The 19,831-nt window shown below is 43.6% G+C and overlaps 1 long non-coding RNA gene across 1 annotated transcript; it reads left to right on the forward strand.

Moving 5' to 3' along the window:
* The first annotated feature begins 7,586 nt into the window (after positions 1-7,586).
* LOC135002947 (uncharacterized) lies at positions 7,587-11,560 on the forward strand. The gene is made up of 3 exons (XR_010204484.1): positions 7,587-8,482; positions 9,775-10,347; positions 11,474-11,560. It is a non-coding gene; the product is annotated as an uncharacterized LOC135002947 (long non-coding RNA).
* Positions 11,561-19,831: the final 8,271 nt, after the last annotated feature.

Genomic DNA, 19,831 nt, shown 5'->3' on the forward strand with positions numbered 1-19,831 from the left:
GAAAATCATTCAAATGTGTTTTAAAAGGTGGGTAGAGGATCATTAAATATATAAAGGGTGAGGGGGGTGTACATTAAATAGCTAAGGGATGGATCATTAAATATCTAAGGGGTGTGGGTGAGGGGGTCATTAAATATATGAGGGGTGGGGTCGAGGGGGGGGGGTGTCATTATACAGTATTAGGGGTATGTACTGTATACATATATCCAATTAAAAAAGGCATTTTGGAGACTTCCATCAGCAAGAAGTCTGTTTTAGACCTAATACACAGTCTAACATTTTGGGGGTCACAGCCCCTTACTCAGGACCACACAAGTGACATAAACACAGTAAAAAACTCTCCCTAAATACACACACACACACACACACACACACACACACACACACATATAAAAAAAACATGCACAGGGTGAGGACTGGTGCCATGGGGACTGTGCTGATGTGAGGGAGAGGGCCCCCCTGTCTTCAGTGCCCCTGGGCCCCCTGAAGGCTTAATCCAGCCCTGCCCCAGTCACCTCGCTCACCCTCTCTCTGCCTGAGTCCAGCTCTGATTCTGAACGACTTGGAGCTGGAGGGAAAAATGTGTACCAGCGCTGGCTGTACAAATTAATAATAAATTTTTAAAAATACAATGACAATAAATTAAAATAGTAATAATAATAATAATAATAAGGATGGTGTGTTCTTATGTAAAAAAGTAACAATTTATTTATATATCATATATGACATTACTAAAAAGAAGGAATTCCTTTTGCCAACACGATGGCAGTAAAATTAAGATATATCTTTATCTGGTAAAACTTTCATGGGTTTCACAATCTCCTATATTAGAATTTGTCCATTCCTAGGCTAGGACAGCCTCCCTTTATGCAGTTCACTGTGGATAGATAGTTACCGGGTCCCCACGTTGGTAGGCATCAGCTTTGGAGCAAGTCCATTTGTAGCTGTAGGGGTGCTGGTTAGACCGGTTTAAATGATTTGATTCAGTGATGGGAGCGAAGTCCAAAAGATGTGCCGAAGGATGACAAGGCTTTGGCGAGCCAATGGAGAGTGAAGTCCAGATTGTATAAATGAGCTCAACGCGTTTCACTGGTACAGTCCAGCTTCCTCAGGAGCATATGATCCATAGGTATGGGATCTCATATTTATACCCTGCTTAATGAACTCAATAAGCGCCATCTGTTTAGGTAATTATTAATACATAAGAACAACAACCATCCAAAACAATATAAAAATTCACACCCATAAGCATAATCTTAATATTAAACTCAAAATTATCTTTAATCATAAAAACGAGTATTGTAACTTCATTTAAAAGGAAAAGAATATAAGATAGTGCCGGTCACGTGACATGTCTCATCACGTGATCGGCCTGAGAGCAGTCCCATTGGTCCAAAATGGAGTGACAGCGGTCACATGGTCTCTCCCATGTGACCGTATACAAAGATCCCCTTCTTGCGAGGTACTTCCCTATCTCTAAATGAGACTCGGAACTCCGCCGTCTCATTGGTGGTTCTATAACACCTGATGTTGTGCCCACGTGACGCGCGTCATTGCCCGTCCTTACGTGAGCGCAGTAAGCATGCCGTGGATTCCCCTTCATACTAGAGACCCGGAAGTTTATAGGGTTTCCTCATTAAGGAGTTTAGGCCGCCCCAGGCTTCCCCTGTGTTCCACTAAGGATTTCCCAGGTAGTCATGGCAACCCGTTCAGCGTAACTGATCCATCCAGCTTAGATCGAATTGCTATGTCTCATTGGTGAAAGCTTCTTTTAGTGGTAAAGACAATGATACATAGAAAAAACATAGAAGATTTATAAAAGACTACTATCCTTCCCTTATAGCACATATGTACATATTCTTTATAATATCATAGATGTCATATTAAGGACTCACAAGGAATTACAGATTTTTGAATATTGTTGAAATTGAAAGAACAGACAAGATATTTATATACATTAAGATGTTAAATTTTTGATACACATATAATTCACTATGGTTAACACCCTAAACATTAAATCATGTTAATTAATGAATTGTAATCGTTCGTAGACCTAAATAACAGAATTCAGTTCTATAGCCTCGTTTAGTCCATCTGGATGTAGCGAATTGTATTTGAGCATCCAGAAGACTTCCCTACGGCATAGTTGATTAAACCTATCACCTCCTCTATCTGTTGGTATGATGTGTTCAAGGCTAATGATGGAAAGACAAGCAGGATTGCTTTCATGTTTATCTGAGTAGTGTCGTGAGACACTGTGGGTCTCTATTTTGCGTAATATGTTTCGGCGATGTTCCATAAAACGTGTGTGTAACGCTCTCGTGGTTCTGCCTACATAATTAAGGCCACAGCTACATGTTAGCACATAAATCACAAATTTTGAGTCACAATTCATGAAAGATTTGAGGCTATATTTCTCAGAAGAACCAGGTATAGAAATGTGTGTGGTTTTACGTTCCATGTGATGACACATGGTACATCTATTCTTTCCACACCTATGAAATCCTACTGGTTTGGTGGTTAACCATTCTGCACCACCGCCTCTTTCTTTCGTTACTGCTGATCTAAAATGACTGGGAGCTAAAATGGTTTTGAGGGCCCTATTTTTCTTATATATAATTTGTGGCTTATTAGGTAACAAACTCCCTAAAACATTATCCTGTTTAAGTATCCTGTAGTTCTTATTAACAATGGTCTTAATCTCATTAGCACATCTATTGTATTTACATATAAAGGCGACTTCTCTGTCCTTAGAATCTTTTTCGGCATTTTTGTTCTTTGACGGGATAAGTAGGTCTTGTCTATCCATAGCTAAGACTTCCTTAAGGGCCTTATCTAGAATATGTTGTGGATATTCCCTGTTTATGAAAGAGTCTATAAGTTGATTGGCCTGTATTTTGAAGATGTCTATGGCCCTCATTCCGAGTTGATCGCTAAGAGTCATCGCATCGCAAATGTCCGAAATGTAAGTATCTGCGCATGCGCAAATGCGTGATTACGCATGCGCGAAGACATACGTACGACAACTGTGCAAAATTACTTTGGACAAAAAAAGCCGTAACTGCCAAACGAAAACAAGGAGTGGCGTGGGCGTGGCGGAGGCGAGACTTCGCAATGCTCCGACATGGGCGTGAAAGTGGGCGTACTGTGTGGGAGTATGCAACTTGCAATGGGCGTGTTTTTCGCACATAAACTTTGTCGCTGTTAAAACTAACATAGGAAACCGTAGCAACATTCACGCAGCAGCAGAGTAGGTCTGCAGTTACTCTACATTTGCGAAGTACTGGTACAAGTGTGTATGCAGTAATTAGCAGTTAATTGGAGAGCACATTCATCTGATGTTCAATTACTTGTTAATTACTGAGCCCATGAAAGTTACCAACCAGCAATTGACTGAACACACATTACATGTTTATTCTACTCACATATTAATCTCACACACTGTTAAATAAGGTTGTTATTTGTGTTTAACTTGGTGTGTAAGCATTGTGCAGAAATGTTTGAATGTGTGTTAGACTACTAAATACAAACAAGTTACATTTTTATTTAAAGTTAGATAATTCTGCAACATTCTGATCAATTAACCAACACCCACATAATGGCGCATACACTATGATTTATTTTTCAAAGTCACAATAATATAGGTTTTTAACATCTGTCAATGTTTTCAATGATGTCATGTTGTCCAAAGATATTTTATCAAGTTGTCGTGTCTGTTTTATTAATATGGACATTAAAGTGTGGTGCAAAACATACCTTTTTTTTTTATTAAAAAAAAATTTGAAGGAGAATTAGCAGATTGGTCACCAAGTGTCTATATGTTGACATAATATTTTTGTAAGTAAGATTTTGCTAATGCATTACCTTCAAGAAATTGCACACATTTTGAAATTATATTTTTTATTTCAGAAATAATATGATCCAACATTTAAACATGGCTCCACATGAGTCTCACAGGCAGAGATAGACCAAGCACCAAGCAGATGGCACTGACAAAAATTATATTGCAGAACTCAGTACTCTGCAAATTTCTGCTTCTGACAAAAGTATCTTATAAATTCATAAATTCAACATATTTCACACCCTGCCACACAAAAATGTGACACAAACTGAGAAATAATTAGTATCCACCACACAAACACAACAATACACAGCACACTAGTGAGAGGAAGATGGCTCTGTTGTTTTTAAAAAGAAACTCACAGGCTACAATTCCTCCAAACAGAAAAAAAGACATTTCACTAAGAGGGAGTGATCCATTCTGGCCACACAAGCCAAGTCCAAAATAACATAGAGGCAACTACAAAAACATGGGTGCTGCCCATCTGGAGAGACATCACTTTCTTCTTTTTGGCCCCGCCTGAGGCTGATCTTCTTTGCTTGGTCTGCGGAGTGACCTTCGTTGGGCCTGCCCAGTGTCCTGTTCTTCCTGGGCAGGGGCAGGGGAGGGAGCCGATGTGGTTGGCTCTCTGCCACTGTGGGCAAGGGAGACAGCGATGGCCTGGAGCCCTTGCAAGATGTTAGATGCAAGGCTTTGGTTTGAGGAGGCCAGTTGTTCTTGGGCCTGCCTGATCTCTGCCAGACTTTGGCAGAGTTGAGCAACACCTTGCTCAACACAGGTTCGGATCTCAGTGAGCCGGACAGTTATCTGGCTTACCTCCCGGATGACCCCGTCTTGAAATGTGTTTAGGCTCTCACCATACCTAGCAATTTCAAGCAGGATCTCCGGGATAGCAGAGGGTTGGGTGGGGGGGCCAGTAGGAACCTGCATAGGTGGGTTTTGTTGGCCCACACTGGCAGACCCACTAGGTCCCTCCACCTCAGCCTCAACCACATAACCGGCCTGTGACTCAAACTGTTCACCCCCCTGTGCTGTGTTTTGTGGCAAGCAAATAGAAGAATGTGTGGGGGAAAAGTTGGAGTCAAAATTAGTTTAAGATTATTAATACAGTTCAAATTTCAGACAAATACATGTGTAAACTTACCTTCCAAGTCATGTCCCGTCACAATCTCAGGCAGGTCCGTGTCCATATGAGACACCCCTTGGCCCTCCTCATAACTCACACAGGCCATCGCCATCTCCTCCAAGTCAGTATACTCCACAGCGACAGGTGGTCCCCCCCCTGTTGCCCTTGAGGCATTCCACTCCGCAGCCCTCTTTGCCTTCAGGCGGGATTTGAAGTCGGCCCACCTACATAAATATTGTGAAAGAGGGAAAAAGTTGAGTCTTCTTATTGTTCAAAGTAAATATCTAGCACACATGTTCTGCTTGTGTTTGCTAGACATAACATGACATGTAACTACATTTTTTAGGCAACTTAGCACAGAAAAAGGATTGTCAAGATGCACTTACCGTCGTCTCACTTCCTGTGATGTTCTGACGACAGAGCCAACTTCATTCACAGATTTTGTGATGTCTCTCCAGATGCGTTCTTTGGAAGCAGCCCCCATGTTTTTGGGGCCCCTATGTATTTTGGACATGGCCTGCGTGACCAAGACACGCAACTCCCTCTTAGTGAATGCAGGCTGTCTTTTTTTCCGTCTGGAGGTAGCCTGTGAGGTTTCTTCAGGTTGGTCATCTCCATCTTCCTCCTCACTAGCAGCTTCTGTCTGCTGTGTTTGTGTGGCTAAAGTCAATTCTCCCTCAGTTTGCTCACTATGTGTGTGTGGCAGGGTATCCACACTCAATTCTTGAGGTTCAGAAGCAGAAATTTGCAGAGTACTAGGTCCTGCATTAACCTCCGCAGAGGCGTATTCTAACAAGCGCCTTTGACAGTCTATCCGTTGTTTCTGCAATGCCATCTGCTGCTCTGCAATGCGGTCTATCTCTGCTGCGATTTGCTCACGAGAAGCCATGTTTGTGATGACGTGTGTACGCCGAGGTATGTGCGCTTATATACCTACGTGCGACTCGTTAATTCACACAGGTGTACACTTATTCTGTTGAATGATTGCACTGCTTATTTAAGGGCCTACTGTGCATGCTGTAAGTGTTGGTAGTTTGGCGTTTGAGTTGTTGGCTTGTGCGGGAAGGTGATAGTGGAATTGGCAGAGTGAGTAATTGTCAAGCATACCTTTGTCCTTTTCTTTGCGTTTTGAATATAGACAGTCATTTTTTGTGTGTATTTTCGTTTGTGAGTATTCTGTTTTTTTGTTAAATTTTTTTGTGTTTGCAAGTTTTTGTAATACATTTTAATGTTTTAATTTGTATAACACATATATATTTTGCAAGTCCATTTGTGAAAATATTCCCGTGCTTCTTTGTTTTGACTGTCATTAGTGTTCTCTTGTAGGAATCTACTTTTTGGTGAGCAAAACCAATTTTGACTTCATTTTTGGGTGTGGTCCACAAAAACAAGACTTTATTTCTTTAGGAGCAGGTAAGTGTCGTTGGCCTGTGTTGGAGTTTGTTTGTTGGAAGTGTCTGTATGCTGTTTTTGACTGTCATTTGTGTTCTCTTGTAGGTTTTTTTTTTTTGGTGAGAAAAACCAATTTTGTCTTTATTTTTGGGTGTGGTCCACAAAAACAAGACTTTATTTCTTTAGGAGCAGGTAAGTGTCGTTGGCCTGTGTTGGTGCTTGTTTGTGTTTTTTTATTTTTTTTATTTTTTGTGTAAAGTTTGCTAAACAAAGTGTTTGGGGTTTCCAGGATTGATCTGCAAAGTAGTGTTTGTCTTTCCTGGACTAGGTACTAAATTTCTTATTATTTTTTGTTATTTTTTTTCTAAAGATTTTTTGCATTAATATATGTTTTTTATATCCAAATATTAAATTTATTTTTATTTGCTTTTTATTTTTGCATTTTTGACATGAATTCAACACAGAAAAAATGTACGCTCCTGCAGTAAGTTGACACCACAATTGTAAAAACAGTTATTGTGTAAAATTTTGGAAAACTTTGTTTTTTTTTTAATTGACATTTGTTAACATTCTCTCCAAAAAGTGTGTGATGTCAATACATATTGCGGCAGAAGCCCTACCTCCCCAACCCACGCCAGCACTCCCACCCCAACCGCCAGCCCCACAACCACAGCCGGCTCCTCATCAACCAAGGCAACGGAGGCGTGCTAGGCCACCAATTTTCAGAACCCGTGTCATACTTTTTGGGATGCCAGATGATGTGGTGGTGCGTAGATACCGGCTGCCACCACATCTAATCCTAGACACTCTCTCCATAATAGAGAGTGATCTGGAGTCTGAAATTCGGTATCCTACAGCAATACCACCATTGACACAATTCCTTGCAGTGTTACATTTTTTGGCCACAGGATCATTCCAGCATGTTGTTGGAGACCTGGTTGGCATGTCGCAGGGCCAGTTCAGTAAGGTCCTGCGACGTGTCTGCCAGGCTTTCATCAAGCGTGTTAAGCAATTTATTGCTATGCCTTTGGATGTTGGTGCCCTAGATGTGGTGAAGCGGCAATTTGCGGAAGGTGGTAGTCGCTTCCCACATGTTATTGGGGTTGTGGATGGCACACATGTTGCTATTCAGCCACCAAGACATAATGAAGAAATTTATAGAAACAGGAAACTGTTTCATTCTCTGAATGTAATGGTTGTTTGTGGGCCATCCCTCCAGATCCTTTCCCTGAACGCAAAGTTTACAGGAAGTTCCCATGATGCGTATGTCATTAGACAATCAGGGATATGGCAGAGATTAAGATCAAGTCAACGACCAGACATGTGGTTATTGGGTGAGTTGTTGCTCAAATATTTTAGTTACAAACTTACAAAAATATATGAAAATTGTGAACTAAAATTTTGCTTTTATTCCAACAGGAGACCGTGGATATCCTTGCACCCCCTGGCTCATGACTCCTTACCGTAATCCCAGGCCAGGACCACAGATGGCATTTAACTCCGCGCTTACTGCCACTAGGCAGCTGGTGGAGCGCACAATTGGTGTCCTGAAAGGGCGCTTTCGTGTGCTCCACCGCACGGGTGGCGACATCATGTATTCGCCGGAGATGGCAAGTAAAATAGTGGTCCTGTGCGCAATACTCCATAATATCGCGGTAAGGAGTAGTGTCGAGCTTCCTCAGGCAGAGGAATTGCCTGATGAGGAGCCAGGGGTTGTGCCACGCTTCGGTGGGGGGAGTGTGACACGGAGGGGGAGCCAAGTGAGGGCAAGAATTGTAGCAGAACATTTCAGGTATAGTGTTTTTAACATTTATATTTGCACAAATAATACAACCCAGTATGCTTATGTATTTTTAAACATGATTGCATTTAGTATGTTCTTGTAAAGTGATTGGGTAATGCTGTTGTTGTGTTTGAATGGTTTTTTCTTTTTAAACACAAAAAACAAAAACACGTTAAGCTGACAATGTTTATGTAATAATTTAAATACTGTAATGATAATAAATAGTGTCCTTATTTATTTTATATCCTCAAATACTGATTATGTAAACAAACACACAAACAAATGATCCTCAATGTTTGACACTTTGTGACTGTCCAGCTGAATGATCACACGACCTGTGGTGAGTACACAGATATGTTTAGTAATTTTCAGTAAAGTCTGTGTCTCTGTGTGTTTATTCTAATAGTTTCTAACAAACATTTTTGCTTATGCTAATGCGAATTTCCGCTCGTGCAAAATAACACTCTGCTCTTCACAGCATTGCAAAGATCAATAAAGTTATTAGAAATGACATATTTTTGGCCAATCACATGCTAACAGACACTATAAATATATGCCCAAATAAGGAAAACGCCATTGCCATGATGCGTGCAGCACCGTTCTCCAGGCGGGAGCTCCGCGTGCTGGTAGCGGTGATGGACCGCCGCGTAGGCCGCGTTGGGCGCTTCATCCCCAATCGGGTGAAGCGCGAGGCCTACGCGGAGGTCCGCCGCCTGCTGCGGACTCGCGTCCGCAGCAGGCGGACAATCATCCAGCTCGAGAGGCGATGGAGTGATCTCCGCAGGCGGACTCCAGATTTGTTGGCGGAGATCCGCCAGCAAATCCGTGCTCTCCATACCCGAAGTAAGTTACATTACATAAGATTTTTAGCTTAAAATGTGATAATGCTTCATCTTCCCAATTTTTAGCAAAAGGTTTTTTGTAAACCATTGTGCAAAACCATGTGCACTGCAGGGGAAGCATATGTAACATGTGCAGAGTGAGTCAGATTTGGGTGGGGTGTGTTAAAGCATCTCAATAATTTGCTGTGTTAAAATTAAACAGCCTGTATTTTCCATGGCCATAATTGAAAAAGTCCACCAAATCTAACTCTCTCTGCACATGTTATATATGCAACCCCTGCAGAGCACATGCTTTTGGACAATTGCAAACTACATTCCAGCTGTAATCCCCTTTGAATTACCTACATTTTACAGTAAGTGGTAGGCTAATTGCAACCTTCAGTCTCCTTTTTAGGAAATTAGGTCAGTGTGTGTGGTTAGGGGAAACAGTACTGACTGTAGTAAAGTGACACGAAACAAGTGCATGTTTCCAAGAAATAAGAAGCAGCCAGGAAACTGGTCCAAAATACTTGATAAGTGCTGGCTATATAATAAGGGCCCTTGAATAGTAATCTGGTGATGTTGCCTAGACAAATCACTATGACTCAATGGACTAGATTAAGGAATGAGCTTCAAAGTTAAAGTTTGGCTTCATTTTGTTTGCTATGGCCAACATGAAGAGGATCTTAACATGTTTGATTTTCTATTTTAAATTAAAAAAAAAAAAACATGTAACATAACATTTATATTTAAAAATCAATACTATGTAATTTTGCATGATTAAAAAATGTGGACAATATTTTCATTCTAGGACAACAACAACGGCACAACTCCCCACCCCCTTCCCCTTCCCACTCCCCCTCCCCTTCTCACTCCCCCTCCCCTTCTCACTCCCCCTCCCCTTCTCACTCCCCCTCCCCTTCACACTCCCCCTCAGCTTTCCAGTCCCCCTCATCTTCACAGTCCCCCTCAGCTTCCCAGTCCCCCTCAGCTTCCCTGGCCCACTCCACTTTCCATTCCCCTTCTCACCACACCTCGCCATCTCTTTCTGGGACCCCTTCTCCTCCTTCCCATACCCCTTCTCCTTCCACTTCGACATCCCCATCTGAACCCCCCTCACCCTCTATTGCTTTAAATTTCTCTCCGCCCCCCTCGCCCTCTCAATCAGACCCCCCCTCTGAAATTGCGGCACTAATCCAGCCTCCTTCCCCCATCCAGCCTCCTGCCCCAATCCCTCCTCCTTCCCCAATCCCTCCTCCTTCCCCAATCCCTCATCCTTCCCCCATCCAGCCGCCTTCCCCCATCCAGGCAACATCCCCACCAAGTGAATGGGCAGAGGAAGCCCCTGCAGAACATTCCGGGAGTCTGGATGTTTCCGAGGAAAGTAAGTTTATTTAAATTTTATACAATAAGATTACCCACTTACACTTACAATGCCAAAACATGCAGTGTTGTACTGTTTGAATTCTTGGACCCTGGAAAAATATTTTAACATTTCATCATGGTGTACATGTTGCCTTTACATATTTGTGAGTGTCATTATATGTACAGTGTGTATGTGTGCAATGTTTTGTGTGTCCACTCTAGGTTGACACTCATTAGGTAGCCAGGGTTGCCAGGAGAACAGGGTTTATATGTGTTACTTTTTCTGGGAAACAGTTAGACCTGAGTGGAGTTTAGTATGTTTGCCTTTTACACTTGGGCCTGTGTAGTCTGAATATTTACACTTAAAAATCACATGCTTCACTTTGTTATGCAGCCTAATGACACACTGTTTTTTTGTGTGAAAGTTACATTCTCAAAATTAATAAGTGTTCGAGTCAAACATGTTTGCACTTATTTAGTAAGGGCAGCTTTCATGGAGTGTGGGAATGCTATGATATGTTGGCCTTCTGAAGATGTGGATATGCAGTGTGATGATGCAGGACCAACCCACTAAAAATAAAAAACAAATAAAACAACAAATGGGAATGAATGCCAACATGGTGTCACATTGACGAAGATGGTAGTTATCTTTAACATGGGATGTCGGACATAGCAACCAATAAGATTATACTTAAAAAATTGGGATCCACTTCTACAATATAATAATCATATTTTTGCTTGATTGCTATGGGCAACGTTCCATCTTAAATATAACTCACATAGTAGTAAATGTAACACATGGTCTGGAACACTTTAAAATCTGATTAAAAGGCTGAGCAGGCTTGTGTGTTCTGCTAATGATTGTACCATAAAACAGGCAGGATGTAGTAACTTTGACATTAAAGCAGGCCTGTCCAAACTGCGGCACTCCAACTGTTGAGAAACTACACATCCCAGCATGCCCTGACACAGCTTTGCCATTCCCTGACCACAAAACTGTGTAAAGGCATGCTGGTATATGTAGTTTCACAACAGCTGGAGTCCAGCAGTTTGGACATGCCAGCATTTAAGTGTGCTTTGCGCCTTGCTTGGCTAATAAGTAATGTAATTAAGTTATTAATGTTTGTGTTGCATCTTAATTTCAGATGTTGCAGTTGGAGATCCCACAAGTTTTTCAGGGATACTTGACACCATGCGCCAACACCTGCAAGGAATGATGGATTGTGTGGACCATTTGCAAAAATTTGCATGACTTTTATTCTTTGCTTTTAAAAAAAAAAAAAAAATTAACAAATACAAAAATAAAAAAGTTGATTAAAGTTAACCGGGTGTTGTGTTTATTAATGCAAAAAAGGATCAGCAGATTGGCAGGCAGAATTTGTTTTGTACAAAAAATTACACACATCTAACGTTACATTTTTACCAAAAAAAAAAGGAGATTATTGTGTTAAGAAACATGTAAACACCTTCATTCACAAACAACACCTTTAAAAATTAAAAAAGTGAAATAAAAAAAAAAAAAAATTACACTTTGACATGTTGATGGCCAATTATGGCAACAAAGTGTTAATTTTTTTTTATTCTCAGACTTAATTGTTTTGGAACATTATCAATCATTACACTAATTGGGTTCGTAATTGAAAAGGGCTTGTGGTCTTTAAAAGGAAAGGTGTCATTGCACTTAATAGGCCAAACAAACATTTTTGTGCGTTTTACCTTAAAAGTGTGCATTTTTACGCAAAACTTTGTAAATATACTCAAACTTAGTATTTTTACGATTAAGTATGTGTTATTGCGATGATTTCGCAATGCTGCGATGGTTTCGCATTACTGCGATGTCATTTGGCGTACGCCCACTTTGTGTAATACTGCGTGCGAATTTGCAAAAATACGTTGAGGGCGGAGGTTCGCAAATTTACTAAATTAACGCAACTTTGCGAATATGTTGTGCGTCCGAAAAACTTTGCGATCAACTCGGAATGAGGGCCAATGTTGGAACAATTGCGTCTAAGTCGCATTAATTGCCCCTTGGGAATATTATTCTTCCAGGGGGCATGATGAGCACTTCTATAATGCAAATAGGAGTTAGTATTAACCGGTTTGATAAAATTGGATGTAATGATTCTATTGTCTTTTATCTCGAGGGTCACATCCAGGAAGTTGACGTGAAGTTACAATACTCGTTTTTATGATTAAAGATAATTTTGAGTTTAATATTAAGATTATGCTTATGGGTGTGAATTTTTATATTGTTTTGGATGGTTGTTGTTCTTATGTATTAATAATTACCTAAACAGATGGCGCTTATTGAGTTCATTAAGCAGGGTATAAATATGAGATCCCATACCTATGGATCATATGCTCCTGAGGAAGCTGGACTGTACCAGTGAAACGCGTTGAGCTCATTTATACAATCTGGACTTCACTCTCCATTGGCTCGCCAAAGCCTTGTCATCCTTCGGCACATCTTTTGGACTTCGCTCCCATCACTGAATCAAATCATTTAAACCGGTCTAACCAGCACCCCTACAGCTACAAATGGACTTGCTCCAAAGCTGATGCCTACCAACGTGGGGACCCGGTAACTATCTATCCACAGTGAACTGCATAAAGGGAGGCTGTCCTAGCCTAGGAATGGACAAATTCTAATATAGGAGATTGTGAAACCCATGAAAGTTTTACCAGATAAAGATATATCTTAATTTTACTGCCATCGTGTTGGCAAAAGGAATTCCTTCTTTTTAGTAATGTCATATATGATATATAAATAAATTGTTACTTTTTTACATAAGAACACACCATCCTTATTATTATTATTATTATTACTATTTTAATTTATTGTCATTGTATTTTTAAAAATTTATTATTAATTTGTACAGCCAGCGCTGGTACACATTTTTCTTTATCTATTGTTTAGTTCTGAGGAATTGACCTTCCTCTTACCAGCCGCTGTTGGTCGCGCACTAGCATATATATTATTTGTACTTTGGAGCTGGAGGGGGCGGGGCTACAAGCCGAAGTATGAGAGAAGAGCAGACACAGCACTGCAGCTATGAGGTCCTGATTACTGGGGCTGCACGGAGGAAGCCTGGAGGCTCTCCCTGCTCTGACAGCCGAAGGAAAGGCTGTCCTGGTAAGTACAGACACCCCCCTCCTGTCCTTACCCACTGGGGAATGTCAGGGCTCCGGTGCAGGGCTCCAGGGAACTTCCTCTCAAGCAAGGACATCCTTCCTCTCACAGCCGCTGCTGTTGTTTCCTCCTCCACAGACTGCCCCGCCCCCGGCTCTCTCTGCAGAACGGCCACCGCTACTGACAACCCGCGGTGGCTGGCGTTTAGGTGACAATGTCAAGCGTCATGACATCATCTCACCCTCAGACAATTTCGCGCTCGCGCATGCGCAGTGCGGATTTTTCGCGGCAAGGCTGCAAAATCCGGGAGGGCAAGCAGAGTTCGCGGGGCAGCGGGAGGCTTTATTAAAAAACGGGAGCCTCCCGCTGAATGCGGGAGGGTAGGCAAGCCTGGTGTAACTGTGGATAGTGAATATTTGTATGGAAGTTTGCCTGTTGCAGGGTAACAGCAGGAGACTGCATGTAATGCTATTGGGGGTCATTCCGAGTTGTTCGCTCGGTAATTTTTTTCGCATCGCAGCGATTTTCCGCTTAGTGCGCATGCGCAATGTCCGCAGTGCGACTGCGCCAAGTAAATTTGCTATGCAGTTAGGAATTTTACTCACGGCTATTTCTTCGTTCTGGTGATCGTAGTGTGATTGACAGGAAGTGGGTGTTACTGGGCGGAAACTGGCCGTTTTATGGGTGTGTGCGGAAAAACGCTACCGTTTCTGGGAAAAACGCGGGAGTGGTTGGAGAAACGGAGGAGTGTCTGGGCGAACGCTGGGTGTGTTTATGACGTCAACCCAGGAACGACAAGCACTGAACTGATCGCAGATGCCGAGTAAGGTTGAAGCTACTCAGAAACTGCTAAGAGGTGTGTAATCGCAATTTTGAGAATCTTTCGTTCGCAATTTTAAGATGCTAAGATTCACTCCCAGTAGGCAGCGGCTTAGCGTGTGTAAAGATGCTAAAAACAGCTTGCGAGCGAACAACTCGGAATGACCCCCATAGTTCTTCCTGAGAAACATTGCTGATTGATCAGCTAGCTGGCAGCGTCTCTGAGAGATCTCCTGTTTATTTTCATATGAGTTGAGTTAGACACAATTTCACAAACAAATTTTAATTTCAAGAATATTTTATTTGTGTTATGGAAGCAGATAAGAAAAGTGTAATTTACAAAAATAAATATACTAGAAATTAGGTAATGTAACTAGAGTAGACGTCCCAACTATTGCTGAACTATACGGTAGCACCCAGCCAGCGCGTCTGCTAGCCAGAAATCTATATTCACTTTGTAGTTTAATATTGTGTGCGTCCAAGCTATATCTGTAGATATGTATTGCTTATTTTAGCTACAACACACAGTAGATGTACCTACCAATGCTCGTGGTAACTTACTGACAACATTTTGATATTTTACTGCACAAAAAAAGGTGGGATAGACCTATGGGGGTAATTCAGATCTGATCATATATGTGCTAAATTTAGCACATCTACGATCAGTTTCTCAGACATGCGGGGGGATGCCTAGCACAGGGCTAGTCCGCCCCGCATGTCTGTCCCTACCCCCCTGCAAGGGTGCAAAAGCATCGCACAGCGGTGATGCTTTTGCACCCGCTGAGTAGCTCCCTGCCAGCGCAGCTCCTGTGTGTTGGCAGGCCGCTACTCACCGCTTCCTGGGTCGCAGCGGCTGCAAATGACATCACGCTGCCGCCGCGGCTCGCCCCCCTGCAACCGTCCGCTGCAGCAATCCAGTCTGAATTAGGCCCTATGTCCCAAGCTGCACAAGGGTTCTCTGGTCAGCGTGATTTTTTTTAATGGTATAACAGTGACCCCCTCTTAGATCTTGTGTGACCCTTCGGTATTATGAGTCTGTCCTCTGTATAATGTATGGGACACCAGTCTGGGCTTTTACAGGATTTCAAGCTGTAACTGTACCAAGACATGAAAGACTATATATATATATATATATATATATATATATATATATATACACACATATAATAGTACCTGGGGTGGGTCTGGGGTGCGGTTCCCCCTGGATTGGTGGGGCTGGGCTGTTTTGGGGTAGCACACTGCGAGATCTTATTTAGCACTCCCTTAACACATTTATTAATCCCTCTGGTCTTTTAATTACACTTTCACTAGTATATTCATTTTTGTATATAGATTTTGTTTTCCTTATATTAACACATACTAACACTTTACCTTCTCGCATTGTGCTGCCCTGGGGTAGCTGGCCTTTGCCGGTTTGTGGGGTTCTACACCCCGGGCCCAGACCTAGAGTTAGGGACCACCAGCATCAGAGGAGCCTTGTCGGGGCCTGGTGGCTTATCATACGTTTGCAAACTGTATGTAACTAAGACCTCTGGATTTCTATTATATATATATATATATATATATATATATATATAGTCTTTCATGTGTTGGTACAGATACAGCTCGGTGTGCTGGGGGACACCAGGGGTTTATCCCCAAAGTATTTCTAGCTCAGAGTACCCCCTCCCTTTCATGCACCTGAATCAGTGGCGGAACTAGCGAGCGGTGGGCCCAGGTGCGACAAAATGCTTTCCCCCCCCCCCCACATCCCATCCAAGTCCACCCCCTCACCCCTGGAGAGGATCTGGTGAGGGGGACCTGCTCAGGGCCAGAGAAATGGATACCTAGCAACAGTGCCGTAACTAGACATTTTAGCACTGTGTGCAAGAAACGGCATTGGAGCCCCACCCCTGCATGCAAAACAGGGGCAGTGCGCGCCGTAGGCACGTTCAAAAATACATAGGGCGTGGCTTCGTGGGGAAGGGGTGTGGCCACAAAATAATACCAATTCATAAAACGGTGCACAGTAGTCTCCATTACTCAAATTACGCCGCACAGTAGCACCACTACACCAGGTAGAGACCCTTTTACACCTTACGGCGGACAGATTCCCCTTTTTACACATTATGGCAGACAGCGTCCCCTTTTTACACATTACGGCAGACAGCATCCCCCTTTTTACACATAACGGCAGACAGCATGCCCTTTTTACACATAGCGGCAGACAGCGTGCACTTTTTACACATAACGGCAGACAGCGTCCCCTTTTTACACATAACGGCAGACAGCGTCCCCTTTTTACACATAATGGCAGACAGCGTGCCCTTTTTACACATAACGGCAGACAGCATGCCCTTGCTACACATTACGGCTGACAGAGTGCCCTTGTTACACATTACGGCAGACAGCGTCCCCTTTTTACACATTACGGCAGACAGCGTCCCCTTTTTACACATTACGGCAGACAGCGTCCCCCTTTTTACACATCATTACGGCAGACAGCATGCCCTTATTACACATAGCGGCACACAGCGTACACTTTTTACACATAACGGCACACAGCGTACACTTTTTACACATAACGGCACACAGCGTACACTTTTCACACATTACGGCAGACAGCGTCCCCTTTTTACACATTACGGCAGACAGCGTCCCCCTTTTTACACATTACGGCAGACAGCGTCCCCCTTTTTACACATTACGGTAGACAGTGTGCCCTTGTTACACATAGCGGCAGACAGCGTACACTTTTTACACATAACGGCAGACAGCGTACACTTTTTACACATAACGGCAGACAGCGTGCCCTTGTTAAACATAGCGGCAGACAGCGCACACTTTTTACACATAACGGCAGACAGCGTCCCCCTTTTTACACATTACGGCAGACAGCGTGCACTTTTTACACAACGGCAGACAGCGTCCCCTTTTTACACATAACGGCAGACAGCGTGCTCTTGTTACACATAGCGGCAGACAGCGTACACTTTTTACACATAACGGCAGACAGCATGCCCTTGTTAAACATAGCGGCAGACAGCGTACACTTTTAACACATAACGGCAGACAGCGTCCCCCTTTTTACACATTACGGCAGACAGCGTGCACTTTTTACACATTACGGCAGACAGCGTGCCCTTGTTACACATTACGGCAGACAGCGTGCCCTTGTTACACATTACGGCAGACAGCGTGCCCTTGTTACACATTACGGCAGACAGCGTCCCCCTTTTTACACATTACGGCAAGCAGATTCCCCCTTTTTACACATAGCGGCAGGCAGATTCCCCATTTTTACACATAGCGGCAGGCAGTCCCCCCTTTTTACACATTGCGGCAGGCAGATTCCCCATTTTTACACATTGCGGCAGGCAGATTCCCCCTTTTTACACATAGCGGCAGGCAGTCCCCCATTTTTACACATTGCGGCAGGCAGTCCCCCATTTTTACACATAGCGGCAGGCAGTCCCAACAAAGAAAGAAAGAGACAGAAAGAGAGAGACAGAAAGAAAGAATTATACTTACCCTCTCCGGCGTCTCCGCTGGCTCAGGCTCCTCGGTGCAGCGTCAGACGATTCCCGGGCTGGAGAGAAGGAGGTGGGAGGTGGAGGAGGGAGCCGCAGCAGCGCTGTGTCATTGGTGGAGGCGCTGCTGCTGCTGCCCCTCTGCTTCACTATAGGCTGTTCTCGGAAGACAGCCTATAGTGAAGCAGATGAGCAGCAGCAGCGCCTCCACCAGTAGTAAAGCACTGCTGCGGCTCCCTCCTTCGGCTCCCTCCTCCTCCTTCTCCCCCGTACACTACCGCTGCTCCTCTCCTCTCTCCGGGCGGCTGTGCGCTGCGGGCAGCGGTTGCCCGCAGCGTACAGCGGCATGTAATGAGTCAGTTTGACTCATTACATGCTTTGGGCCCCTGGACAGAGGCGGGCCCCAGTGCAACGCACTGGTTGCACTGGCGGTAGTTCCGCCTCTGACCTGAATTGTATTTCCTAATTGATTTGAGCAACTTACATTTTGTTCTGATTTTACAGGATTTGCTGGCCACTAGAATGCCCTCTGATCACTACAACAGGTTGGTATTGCAGGATGCGGTCCACCGGGATCCCAGGCGCCAGCAACGCGATACCAACCCGCTGTTGCATAATGGATAACAGCGTGAGATCTTGGTGTGCAAAAATAACTTTGCATTATATTCTAGTCACTACAGTGGGTTTAGATTGACTACCACTATCACATGGATCTTTATATTCTATAATGGTCATCAAGTTGGACTCTACAGTCTATACACAAGTTACTAGATTGTTTATTAGTCCTTACATGGGGATGTAGTTACTATCCCGGCGGTCAGGATCCTGGCTGTCAGAATATCGATGCCAGGATCCCGACCGCTGAGAATGCCGCCAGCTCCGCCAAGGCTACTCCCACCACCACGACATCCATAGAGTGAGAATAGTACCTGTGGCGAGCGCAACAAGGTGAGCGTGCAGCGAGGTGAGCGCGGGCAGCGTAGCATGGTGAGCGATAGAAAGCCCGCAGCGTGGTGATCGCGGGCTTTCTATCATTCACCCCGCTGCTAGCATTCTGGCAGCCGGGATCCCGCGGTCGGTATACTGACCTCAGGGAATCCGAGCCGCCAGGATTCCATACCCAACCCCTTACATGGAACTGCATCTTTCTATTTTTAATTTCATTTCATTTAATTATAGCTCTTTTAAATGGCAAAAGCTGATATACTGTAGGCCAGGCCTGGCCAACCTGATGCTCTCCAGCTGTTGTGAAACTACACATCCCAGGATGCCCTGCCACGGTTTTAGCATTCCCTTATAGTTAAACTGTAGCAGGGCATGCTGGGACTTGTAGTTTTAGCTGGAGAGCCACAGGTTGGCCAGGCCTGCTTTAGGCCATAGGCTGAGTAAAACCATGAGCACACGGAGCAAAACACAGAAACATTTTGCCAAACATATTAGGCAGTGGCACTGTAATTATTTTGGTTTTCTGCTCAGAGGGGGCTCAGTCATCATCCCTTCTTGCAAGAGAAAATATTCATTTTCACTTACATTTGAAAAATCAAAGTATCAGGAGTATAAATTACACAGAAAATGCAGGAGATAACACTGGCAGCCCCGTAACTCTCTGCAGTCCTCATTTACCAAACTCTGAAGAAATGTTTTCGGGCTAAGGGCGGGATGCATCAAAGGGCACTTTCCGGTCACACCTCCGTAAATTTTGGAGGTTTGCCCACTTTTCACATATGCACCAAGCACCAGAATGCCATACATTCCGGCGCTTGGACCCAGTGTGTACCCCATCTTTAGATGGCATTGCCCAATAGAAGCCTGTGGGTTTCTTTTCACGTTTTGCACTGAGAGGGATCCAATCGGATCCCTCCCAGAGTCCCCTGCAGCACGTGTGTCTTACAATGCATGCACGGAAGGACCTCCAGGTCACAAACCTGGAAATCCCCATGCTCTTATTGGGAGAGCTGTCCTTTTCTAAAATCTTCATGCATATGGCGTTAGTAAACACTGATATGCAAGCGATGAGTGGCAGGATGCATCGCATTCAAAATTAG

This window comes from Pseudophryne corroboree, chromosome 1, assembly GCF_028390025.1.
Source record: "Pseudophryne corroboree isolate aPseCor3 chromosome 1, aPseCor3.hap2, whole genome shotgun sequence".
Classification (NCBI taxonomy): Eukaryota; Metazoa; Chordata; class Amphibia; order Anura; family Myobatrachidae; genus Pseudophryne; species Pseudophryne corroboree.